Source organism: Galleria mellonella, unplaced genomic scaffold (genome assembly GCF_026898425.1).
Source record: "Galleria mellonella isolate WM207_F2 unplaced genomic scaffold, CSIRO_AGI_GalMel_v1 utg173, whole genome shotgun sequence".
NCBI classification, from domain to species: domain Eukaryota; kingdom Metazoa; phylum Arthropoda; class Insecta; order Lepidoptera; family Pyralidae; genus Galleria; species Galleria mellonella.
In genome coordinates this window covers 9,411,572-9,424,082 of record NW_026442016.1, presented here as the reverse complement: position 1 = coordinate 9,424,082, position 12,511 = coordinate 9,411,572, and the positions used below count along the sequence as shown (strand labels likewise).

General features: G+C 33.7%; 1 long non-coding RNA gene across 1 annotated transcript in view; it reads left to right on the top strand.

Moving 5' to 3' along the window:
• Positions 1 to 1,085: 1,085 nt before the first annotated feature.
• LOC128200331 (uncharacterized) overlaps positions 1,086 to 12,511 on the top strand; it is a 54,847-nt gene continuing 43,421 nt past the window's right edge. Inside the window, exon 1 of the long non-coding RNA XR_008252686.1 lies at positions 1,086 to 1,196. This is a non-coding gene — a long non-coding RNA (uncharacterized LOC128200331). The remainder of the gene's footprint in view (positions 1,197 to 12,511) is intronic.

Below are 12,511 nucleotides of genomic sequence, written 5' to 3'. Positions count from 1 at the left end.
ACAGGAAAAAACATTTATAAAAATTTTAAATATATAATTACATTTAATAAATACTATATCCACATTTAATGGCGTTTCTTATAATTGTTTCCTTGTAAATTGTAAGCCTTTTATTTACAGTGTCTGTTTTATCTTTTTTATTTTAATTTTTGTCTGTCTTTTAATTATTTATTAGTTTCTTTATTATAAGAGTCTGGATAAATATAATTTGTTATTTTAATATTTAATTTATATATGAAATGTGTGAATTCTCTATAAATTTAGGAGACAATATATTTGCCTACTTCAAATTCATACAATTCACCAGAGAGAGACATTGTACAAAAGTAGATTGCTTGGGTACCTCTGTCCCATTCTTGTTTCAACCGTGAAGCAGCTGTGTTTGCATGGCTGTGTTTCGGTTTGAAGGATGGGATATGGCGTGAATTTACTGGGTACAGAGGAATAACACCTGAGTCCTCAGGAATGGCAACGCATGGGGGGTATCATGGGCGAGACAGTATACTCTGTTATGTCCATGGTACTGCTCATGTCTATAGGCGACGGTTACCATTTTCTATCAGGTGGGCCGTCAGCTTGCTTGCCATTCTAAGTGATATAAAAAAAAATCATAAGACAATATTATTTAAATGTCTAAAAAAATATATTACTTTAATCAGACGTCAAAATTCAGGTTATCTGTATATTGTAACATAATATATTGTGTATGTATTTATAAAATATAGTATCGCAAAATACTGATAAATTGCGGTTTAAAGCTGGTATGATAAAACATATGTATCAATGTAATCTAGTTTCGATAACGGTTATTCCCAGTTTAATAAGCTAGAGCCATGTTATTATAATTACCCGATTAGCTATTCTAATATTGTACGAGCGTTTTCTGGACTTTAACTCAATTACAAAGTTGTATCGTTTTTCCTCTACGTTTTGCCATGTGCCAAATTTTGTTCAAGAATTTTCATTTCTCTAAAATTTTGCAAACAGAATTTTTTATCTAAAATTGCGAAAAAAAGTTCCAAATCTGATAACGTCGTGCTGTATAAATATGCCGAAATGATTTCGATATCATCAGTTATATTCACTCAAGCTTCATAACGATTGCATCAGTATTATTGCGTGATTAAAAATAATAAGTTGATTTCTTTTTTTTACTTTATTATTGTTTTGTCGTTTACATATTTGCGGTCAGCACGGTTTGTTCTTTTATCGATTCCCATAGCATATTTTCTCAATCTTCTTTATTGTCCTCCTATTATTTTACCTCATTAAAATCAAAATATCGTATTATTATTAATATAGTATTATAAATAATCATATAGCTCCATGCAATGTCCATCATGTACGCAGACCATAAAGAATTAAGGCCTGCGCATATGATGGACATTTTGTAAGCGGATAATTATATCTACTATCTATATTATAGGTATCTACGAAGGTTCTTAACAAGTCTTGAACTATTTCCTCGTAACATTGTTTTGTTATTTCCGTAGATGTTGATATTCCGATCACAATATAAATAAAAACTACAAAAGAATTGCTCGTGTCGTAAATTAAACGTGCAATTGATTGCTGCAAGATTAATTGTCATGTCTGTCCGCCATATTGAATTTATTGTAACGTCACAGGTTATATTCATTCTTGACGTTTAAACTATATCCATCAAATTTTTTGAGCGACTTTTTAATGTCGCTCAAAAAATAGTCTATAATATAATAAAAGTCTTTCTTTTGAGAAAGATATTTTCATTTCGCGTTTATTTTCATGCAAGTATGTTACGCGATACTGTCGCCAATTCTGGACCGATTATAATAATTCTTTTTTAAATCGATCGTGTTTAACCAACATTAATTTCGTCGCAATCGAAATCACTGTTTATGTGGAGCACATTATTAATTTATCAATGCAGCTTGAATTAATTAAAACATTTTGAAAACTCACCTTGTTAGTTTTTTTTTTTTAATAACTAAACTCGTAGTCTATTTTTCATAAACTTAAAATGTAATAACAAAAGATATATAGAACAATATGTGTTTCGGTTTGAAGGGTGGGATATGGCGTGAATTTACTGGGTACAGAGGAATAACACCTAAGTCCTCAGTAATGGCAACGCATGGGGGGTATCATGAGCGTAACAGTATACTCTGTTATGTCCATGGTACTGCTCATGTCTATAGGCGACGGTTACCACTTTCCATCAGGTGGACCGTCAGCTTGTTTGCCATTCTAAGTTGTATAAAAAAAAAAAAAACAATAATATTTTACTTTTTCATCACTTCAGCCATTAATTATCCAGTGCTAAAGATAAGCCTTCCCTATAAGAGTTTTGCAGGTAGTTGCTACGCTCGGTAGGCGGGTAAGTTCCCTTAGTAGAGGAAAAGGAATTGTTAGTAAAGACTGTAAAATCTCATTGTTGGCTATATAATATATTCTATCAGGTCGACCTCCACATGGTTTCCCCTGGAAACCATAGTGGCAAATTCTTGTTAAATTCGTCATGATGGGCTAACTAACCTGCTTCATTCTCACCTATCATCACTCACTGGTGCCCCGCCAGTGTATACCGATAGCGCAGGCAGGATTATCATTCCATTGTCACCCATTAAAAAATAAGTTCCCTTAGTCGCCTCTTACGACACCCACAGGAACTGGAGACCGGTAGACAGCAAAGGTCGCCAGTTCGGGGGCCGACCACATACTCTTTTTTTGTTGCAGTATCCGGCCGTAGTACCTTCCTAATGCTCCTCAAATATTGCATCTAAACTGCGTCCACCATGTACCCTCTTGTATAGGCATTCCGTCACCCGTATCCAATAGCGAGGACGGGATGCCTTAAATACTGTACCGCAAATCATAAAAAAAAGACACCCACAGGAAAGGAACGAGTGACCTATTCTATGCCGGAACCACACAGCCAATTTTATTCTTTATGTTTGGTAAAATAGTTACGTAGACGATTATGTGCTATAAATTGCACTTTAGCAACCAGACCTAAAAACCCGTTCATATAAAACTGTACTACATACATAGTAAATGCACGAGCTATTAATTTTATGAGTAATAAACAAATTTAGCCTCTTCATAAATAGTCTCTTACAAACCCTCTTGAATTGTGTAAGTGTATTTTGTAATTTTCTTTTAAATTAAAAATTTTGTTCAAAATAAAGAAAAAAAAAATATACTCCAATAACTATAATCTATTTATTAGACATCACCGGACTTCATACAGTTTTTTTTTTAATAAAATATAGCCTATATCACTCACTGATAATATTACTTTCTATAGGTGAAGGAATTTTTATAACCGGTTAAATATTTTTCGAATTTATCCATTAGAAACAAAACACCAAAACTTTCTTGTTTATAATACATATATACTTTTTTTTTGTTTTATGTACTGGATTTGGATTCCCAAGCACTTGCGGTTTATAGTACATACTAATATAATAAATGTGAAAGTGAGTTTGTTTATTTGTCACCTTATTGCGTCATAATGGCTTCATCTGCATCATCATCAACATATTAGTATTGTATTTATTTATTTATATTTATTGCTGAACATTAGCCTCACCCTCTTGGGGAGGGTCGTGCCAATAGTTGCCACGCTTGGCAGACAGATTGGCAACCACAATTTGGCTTTCGAGATGTTTTAAGAGGGATACGACTGCCGATCCCTCGCCTTCCCTTAGTCGCCTCTTACGACACTCACGGAAAAGGAAGGGGTGGCCTATTCTATGCCGGGAGCATACGATAATAATGGCTTAACCTATCACTATTAAATTTGGTATACACGTACTATATGGGATAGAGAAGGATATAAGCTACTTTTTGTCTCGGTCAGTAAACGTATCCCGATCATGCGGACGAAGTCGCGAGTAAAAGGTAGTATATAGTATTTTTTACGTATACATATATACCGAGTTAATATCAATCTTGGTCACAATTCTGACGGTCGCGGTATCTTTTCATGTTAGGTAATTTTATTTTATATAGACAGCGTTGTAACAAATGAGCCTTCCGTGTTTGAAATCCATTGACAGTATCAATATTTGTATGCATAGTGTTATCTACTAAAGTCCAAATTTGATACAGGTATTTGGCACAACCACGATGCTTCAAAGTAAACGCTCTGAATCCAAATTCCATATTAACATATTTATTGTACACGAACTTATTGAATAAAGGACGAAATATTTGTAAAAAAAAAAAACTAAAGGCCAGTAACCTTACAAAGGTTATATAAATAATTTTTCGCTTTTATGATAAAAGATGAAGGTAGGTATACGTTAATGATTATATTTCCTTAAATATAGATCAAAGTAATTAAGAATACACCAGTGACAGATTCTATCAATTTATTATATTCGATGATATAAATTATTGTGATTTTTGGGCGCATTTCAATAGACACAAGTGGAGTGTATGTTGAATTTCCTTTCTAATTATTGGGTTGGGTTTATTTCTAATTTTATAGGCAACTATTATAGGCCACACGTGGCATGAATCACGCACAATACCACACCCATTGATTTTTTTAAGAAGATACGTAATACACTTAGAAAATAAATAAGAATGTCCCAGATTGCACACATAGACACTTCACCATATTACCACAGTGTAAGAGTAATTTCTTTATACTCGTATGGTGATACTATTATTAAATTATTGAAAAGAGATGGAGTGATTAAAACAATAGAAATAAAAAAGATGGCTAGATTTTGTCATTTGTGATGTACAAATGTATATGCAAATGTTATTGTGGTACTATGTAATTCCATCTCCAACACAAAAAGAGTATTTTATTGCAAAGAACAATGTATAAAACAAGTCTATTTAAATAAAGATAATTTAAATTGAAGAACCTACAGGTGATTCCATTTTCGGCACTAGAGACGGATCTTATGTTGTTTATAATGCAACAATAGACAAAATTCTTCTATGTAATACCGTACGATATCAGCTGGTAATTGTCCACTGTTAAACATAGGCCACCCTCTATTGGTGGGTTTTGCCAGTAGTTGTCATGCTTGGCAAGTGGGTTGGCAACCGGCCTTGAAGATGTTTTAAGAGGGTCACTGCTGCCTATCTCTCAACTATAATGTTCTCTTAGTTGCTTATTACGACAACCACGGTAAAGGAAAGGGTGGCCTGTTCTATGCCGGGGCTACAAGGCACTTTTATATAATATAAAGGTCAAATTGAGAGATTATTATCATTAATTGTAGAATCTATTACACTACCATGACCACGAGTGACCCACAATAACACGCCGAGTTCAATTCCGAAACTCATATGGAAAGACCTCAAATTTTTTGTCACTTTTTGACTTTTCTTCAGACAATTAATATTGTGTTCCACAAAATTCTATGATAGTATTAGGGTTGGGCAATTTATAAAAATATCTATATATTTTGATTACAATATCTATATATTATATTTATATAACTACATGGGACAGATAAAGGAAACACTAGACGTCATGTCGTATAGGGAGATAAAGGATATGGCCTCAGATAATTAATATTGGAGGAAGATGCATGAATATAATTGCACCGACATATATAAAAATATCTATATATTTTGATTACAATATCCATATATTTAACTAATAATGAATATGTTAAATTATCTAATATACTACATTGAAATAAAGAACTTGATCGAAATGAATATAGGTATTCGACCGGTATGGGTGATATCGAAATAAATATAAACAATTTTTCCTCTACAAATATCCAGAGAAACTATTGAGTTTCTCTGGATTCTCTGGAACATCTGTTCCACTTCGATATCTATATATTGATATAGATATCGAAGTGGAACAGATGTTACCTATGCCTAGATAGTACATAGGTACATAATACATCTAATACGTAACCGTCACTGTTTTGTTTTAATGGAAATTATCTCAAAGACCTTATCTAATTGGTATTGTTGATCGGAGAAATAAGTGGATAATTGTGTTTTATTATCATCACTAACACCCAGATGATGGCAGTGACGTACATCCAAAATTAGCAGACATTTTGTCAATAATATTTGTGCAAAGAAGGATGCCACTGACGTCGATGGTGGTTGACATGAAAATAGAAATACATATAAGATGAAAACAATTCGTATCACATCATTTACAGATCGAAGAAAACAGTGACATGTAAACAGAACAGAGAAACAAAAACATTATGATAACGTGCATGAAAAGGTCAGACAATACAACTACGTAATGTCTAATTGGATACGCATCATTCTATTTTTTTTCTGTTCTTAATATAAATAATACTGTAATGAATGAAGCAATCCTTTACGGAAATTACAAGTATTTTTCCATACTTAAAAGGTTTTTTTTAAAGTGTCAATTTAGAATCCATAGCTGTCCGAAGCCGTGTCTATCTGTCTGTATATCCCGTTGTCTATCTGGCTGACTATTTGTCGTCTGTAACGAAAATATCATTTGCAACATAGGTTTTCTTTTATTACATCCCTGAAGTAACAAACAAGCATATGACCTACATGATGGTAAGAGGTCACCTAGCTACATAGCTTATGAACGCCTACAGTTTTCATGAAATTTTATAGAATAATATACAATAATGTTCATGAGACATGCTACAGAATCGACATCTTTTATGGTTTTTATGTACTTGTTTGGAAAATTTACTTTTAAAATAAAAAAAAAAAGGTCAGGACATAATGAATTATAAGTATGTCTCTTATTTTAATATTTCGACTATTTGTATAAAATTATATCCATTCGATAAAAATATGTGTATATGATGACTCAATAGTAACAGTATATTACTTAAAACAATGTTTCTATAAATAATAATATATTTTTACGCACTTGACTGAGATAACATTACCCCCTTGGGTTTAGATAACGCTTAAATATAACAACTTATTTACAACCTGTTTAACCTTTGACTTGGTATAAGTCTTATCTCTAATATTGGAATGGAATACTACATAAGATCACAGTTCTTTTATCTAGTCGGAAGATTTTCATATGCAATTAGAAAAGTGGTTTACATCATCCGTGATTTGTGATTAATTAGTTAAAATAATTAATCTCAATTCAAGTTAAAGTTTTTATAATGTTTTTCATTTTGTTAATATTAACTATTTAATAAAATAAAATGGAATAGAATAGGATAGGATTTGACAGTGATTGGTTAATCCCTTAAGGTGCTATAAAGTTAAATGAACAAACATTTACATTTATATTATTAGTAAGAATTATAAAGTTTTTCACAAATCATGTATAATAAAAATATTTGTCTATTTCCTATACCAATGAGTGCCAGGATATATTGATTAAACAGGATAAAAAGTAACCTACTTTCTTTTCCATCCTAAATTCTATAAGGATATCTAATTACATTACATAATAATTAGTTAAAAGATAAGACATCAATTTTAAAGAATAGTCATTATCATGTCAACCGTTATCTGTGGGGGGAAGGGATTGTTAGTAATGCGAGCTATCAGTTTCATTGCTAGCAATATACCCTGTCAGGTCGACCTCCACGCAGTTCCCCCTGGAAACCATCGTGGCTAATTCTAATTGAATTCGTCAGGATGGGCTAACTGGCTTGTTTTCATTCTCATCGATCACCCTTCACTGGTGCTCCGCCAGCGTAACCCGTTAGCGCAGGCGGAGTTACCATTCCATTTTCACCCATCAAAAAAAAAACCGTTATCTGTTCATTGCTGAACATAGGCCTGCCCTATAGATTGCCATAAGGAACGGTCCCGAACCATCTCTCGGTCTATACAATGCATTTGAGGTCATCACTCTATCGAGTGGGGGGGGGGGGGGGGGCTCGCCCTGCACACCATGCATATACTGACTCTTTATAATGCATTTGAGCTCATCACTTTAGTTTTGTTCTTAAAGTAAATAAAAAATACCAGAGGGAGACTTTGTACAGTTCAGTTTTGAGGAGTATAATGGGCGAAACAGTATACTCTGTTATGTCCATGGTACTGCTCATATCTATATGCGATGGTTACCACTTTCCATCAGGTGGACCGTCAGCTTGTTTGCCATTCTAAGTTGTACAAAAAAAAGCCCTTTTTCCGCAAAATAGAAAACAAAACGTTTATTATATGAAAGTGAGTTTTTCGTTTTATTAATAAATTACTTATATTTTATGATATAATTCCCACGGATTATTTTACAATACAAGACCATGTGAACATCATCCTGTCTGTGTCTATTTGCTATAAGTGCTGCTATAGGTGTAAAACGACCTTTGTCCCATGTCTAGTAATGTGATCAATTGGCGCCGGGATAGTGTTACAAATGAAACCACAAACGGCGTAAACGACAAACGGTAGGTATACAATATATGAGCTTCCTGCTGTCGGTTTCGTAGTTAATAAGTAAAAACCAGAGTACTTGTAATTTCCTCTTTCCTCATCATCATCATCATATCAGCCGTTAACTTTTTACTGCTGAACATAGGCCTATCCCATAAGGAGGGTTTTGCCATTTGTTACCACCCTTGGCATTTGGCAACCTATGGTGTTGTTTTAAGAGAAAACAGAGTATATTCTGTCGTCTATGATCATCCTTCACCATCCATCACCCATCATGCGTTGCCATTCCTGAGGACTAAGGTATTATGCCTTTGTACCCTATAATTTAATTGTCATATTCTACCCTCCAAACCGAAATATAGCCATGCAAACAACTGCTCCACTGTAGATACACGAATGGGACAGAGGTGTCCAAGCACACGAATTTTATACAAAGTCTCCCTCTGGTTTTTTTGATAGTTTGACGATTAAATTCAACGGCTCCCAAATAGATTTATTAAAATTCATATGAAAACGTTAATTTTTTTCAATATCACAGAAAAATTACTCGATTTTTACAAATTTCACCAAACAAATAATCACAGTATAAGTGGATTCTGCTCTACATAAAAATCTTCAATCGTGTAAAAACTAGTTGTTTTGATTTAAAAGCTAAAGTATTGAACGGATTATGATAAAAAAGCATTTAAAAAATTAGGCACTATCTTTAGAAGAGATGCTGGCAGTGATAATGGCCGAGTAACCTTCTCGGTGCGAATTCAAAACAATTCGTCGATAGAATACCAAGGTTTTGTTCCGTTTCAAATCGCCAATGTCAGTGTGTAATTACTTCATTTTTTACACGTCGACTGTAATACGATATTCTTCGTAGTTCTAGAAGCGCGTCATCCCGTAATCTAATAGCGGTGCCAATAAATTACCTATTCTATTGTGTACAGTCAAGTGAAATATTATATAACGAATCCATTACCATATCAGCAGTTAATTGTCCACTGCTGAACATAGGTCTTCCTCTTGGAGGGTTTTGCCAGTAGTTGTCACACTTGGCAGGCGGATTGGCAACTGCAGTTGGACTTTGGTGATGTTTTAAGAGGGATGCTGTGATTAAGTTTGTTAAAGCGATGCTAATATACTTGTTCGTGTGTGGAGTACCCTCTAGATGGCGCAATAACATTAAGATAATTGTCAAGAAATAAACGGATGCAAAAAACGGAGAATCGCACATGGTGGATGGTCTTTGTCCAGAAGTGGATAGATGTAAGTTAAAATAATGCTGACTATATTTATTATGGATAAGAATAATTAAAATAAATAGTTATTCTGTAAATTTAAACAAAGTTAAAAATTTTATTTTTTTACTGCAGTATTTTTTTTATTTAATAGCATATTTGATCAACAATTATGACCCAGGAGTACGCTACAGAAATAAATTTGCATTCGACCTTAACTCAAAAGTGATCTTCCTTTCTGAATTACCATAATAATTATGAAATGTATGATACTGGTATGGTGTAGGATGTTGGATAATCGTTGCGTACAACGCGGTTTCATAGACGTTTTCTCCCACGAACACTCAGGTTATGGAATGAGCTTCCTGCCGAGGTTTCCCCAAGAGACTACAGCACGCGTAATATCTCTCTTATTACAGGCGTTCATATTCCAAAGAATGATTGTGCTAAGAAAGTGCCTTGAAAAACGCACGGTGGAAGACCGCCACTCGTCCAGATGATTGGGATGAAACTTTAGTTTATCTTTATTATTATATATTTATCTTTCTTATTACAGGCGTTCATAGGCTACGGTAACCGCTTACCATTAGATGGGTCGTATGCTTGTATGCCTCCCCAATGGTATAAAAAAAAAATATCAAATTTTATTTGAATCAAAACAGAATTTCACATTTTAAGTAGGATTGACGTTTATTTTTTTTAGACTGTTTTTAATTCTTCAGTAAAATCCGCTTAAGCCTTGTACGTAGTATAAAAAGAAAAATAAAAATACCTTACAATGCAATATATTGCAACATAATACATGTTCTAATAAAACACATAATATGCGTTTTATTAGATATTACTAATTAACCTTGTTCGTCACTGCTTTGTTTTCATAAGTGGAAAACTATGAGTGACTCAATTTCGGTTATCTCAAGTAACAAAGGTTATTTTACACCACGATGGTTTAGTGGTTTCAGGTAACTTCGAATCTGGCAGATATGAAAAATGTTGCATTCATTTCTAATTAAAAAAAATATATGATATGATTATTTAGAATGTTAAAATTTAAAAAAATATGACATAATTATTTCGAATTTTCTGCACGTTTTTTATGTTCAGCGGTGGATGATGAACACATTGAAATGATGATGATGATAACGACCCTTACTTAATATTATGAATGTGAAAGTGAATATGTGTGTTACCTTATAGCGTCTTAACAGCTTAATCAGTGACGTTAAATTTAGTATACACGTATCTACTATGGAGTACGTACGTACGTATGAAGAAGTATATAGGCTACTTTTTTATCCCGATTCTGAACGGTAAATATATCCCGGTCAGGCGAATGAAGTCGCGGGTTAAAGCTAGTTAAATATTAAAATAAGTTTAGGTTTTTTACTAACTTAAAACAAAATAAAGTTTTGAAATCAAGTTGTTTCATAATTTGTTTTGATTGCGGTCGTTCGCAGAATCACCGACAGTTTTTTTTTTTTTACTGTTAAATATTTGTAATCAAATAAACAATTATTCGTGGCATGACGTTTCAAGTACATAAGGAGAATACGTCGCGTCGTTTTATCGCTTCTACGTTGTTGGACGTTGATAAAATGTGGGATTTCCATTAATGAATTTACCGTGATGTCGGACATTGATGTGTGATAAACAACTATATCTAGACTACTAGATACGTTAAAAAATTTTCAAAACAGAACTTTATTAATGTTAGATTTTTCACACAATTTGGTATTGTGAATTATTTATTCATTCCGGTCCGGTCAACAAAGGACCCTGTGTTTTAAAAGATTTTAAAAGCCCTATTTTTTATAGCCATTCCACAAGTTCAATATTTTGACGTTTTACGTAGGAACGAATGAGGACGAGCGACTCCAATTCTAGCAATATACTCTGTCATCTTTGGAAACCATTCATTGGTTAATTTCTGGTGAATTCGTCACTATGAGCCTACTGACCTGACTTCATCCTGACCTATCATCCCTCGTTGGCACCACCAGCGTTATCTAATAATGCTCGGAGGTTCATTCCATTTTTATCCATGTCATTTATGCACGTTTACTGACAGAATGTAAATCTAGATTATTCTACATCAATGGTAACGTGAAATAAAATGACATCATCAAGTCCGTAACACATAAACAGATGTTCGATGCGATTTACTATGGATTGTGATGAATGAATCATACGTAACATAGTACAGGTGTAAACAATACCCCCGCTAATTAGATTTGACATCGTAACCGGAACGGCGTCACTGTGACGCGGGTTACATACATCTCGTAATAGGATAGGTCCGACTAGGTAACTATAATCAGAGATTTATGGGGTTTCGCTTATGTGCATCTTGGATATTTCCCGCGGACGTCATAGTATATGACGTGACGCTTATATCCCCTCATGCGACAACAATTTCAAACATTAAAGTGTATTTATTACCTTCATACTCATTATGAGTATCTAGCAATTTAACAGTCATATCCACAACTAGTCGGTGGTAATAATAAGAGTGCGACAGAAGTACCCCTTTCTGTCGCATGCGTATCTTAAGAGGCGACTAAAGAATTTAATGGACGAGGAATGGGCAGCAGCGTGCCTTATAAAATCTTATAAAATGCCTCATCTCCAAAGCCTGACTACGGTTGCCAACTCGCCCGCCGAGCTTGGCAGCTATTGGCAAATTCGCCCTTACGGGGAGGCTTATGTTCAGCAGTGGACAGTTAACGGCTGATATATATACTCGTATATATATATATATATTGCGAGTTGGGTTATTAAATTAGAGGAATGCAGCAACTTACCCATATGATTCAGTTGTATTACTTAATATTCTATTATTTATATTACTCAATCAATAAGCCACGTGATCACATTCCAACAATAGGTAAACAATAGTATATAAGTAATACATATAGATAATTGTCGGCGCGTGCTCTGACCATAGATAAAATAATAAATAACAC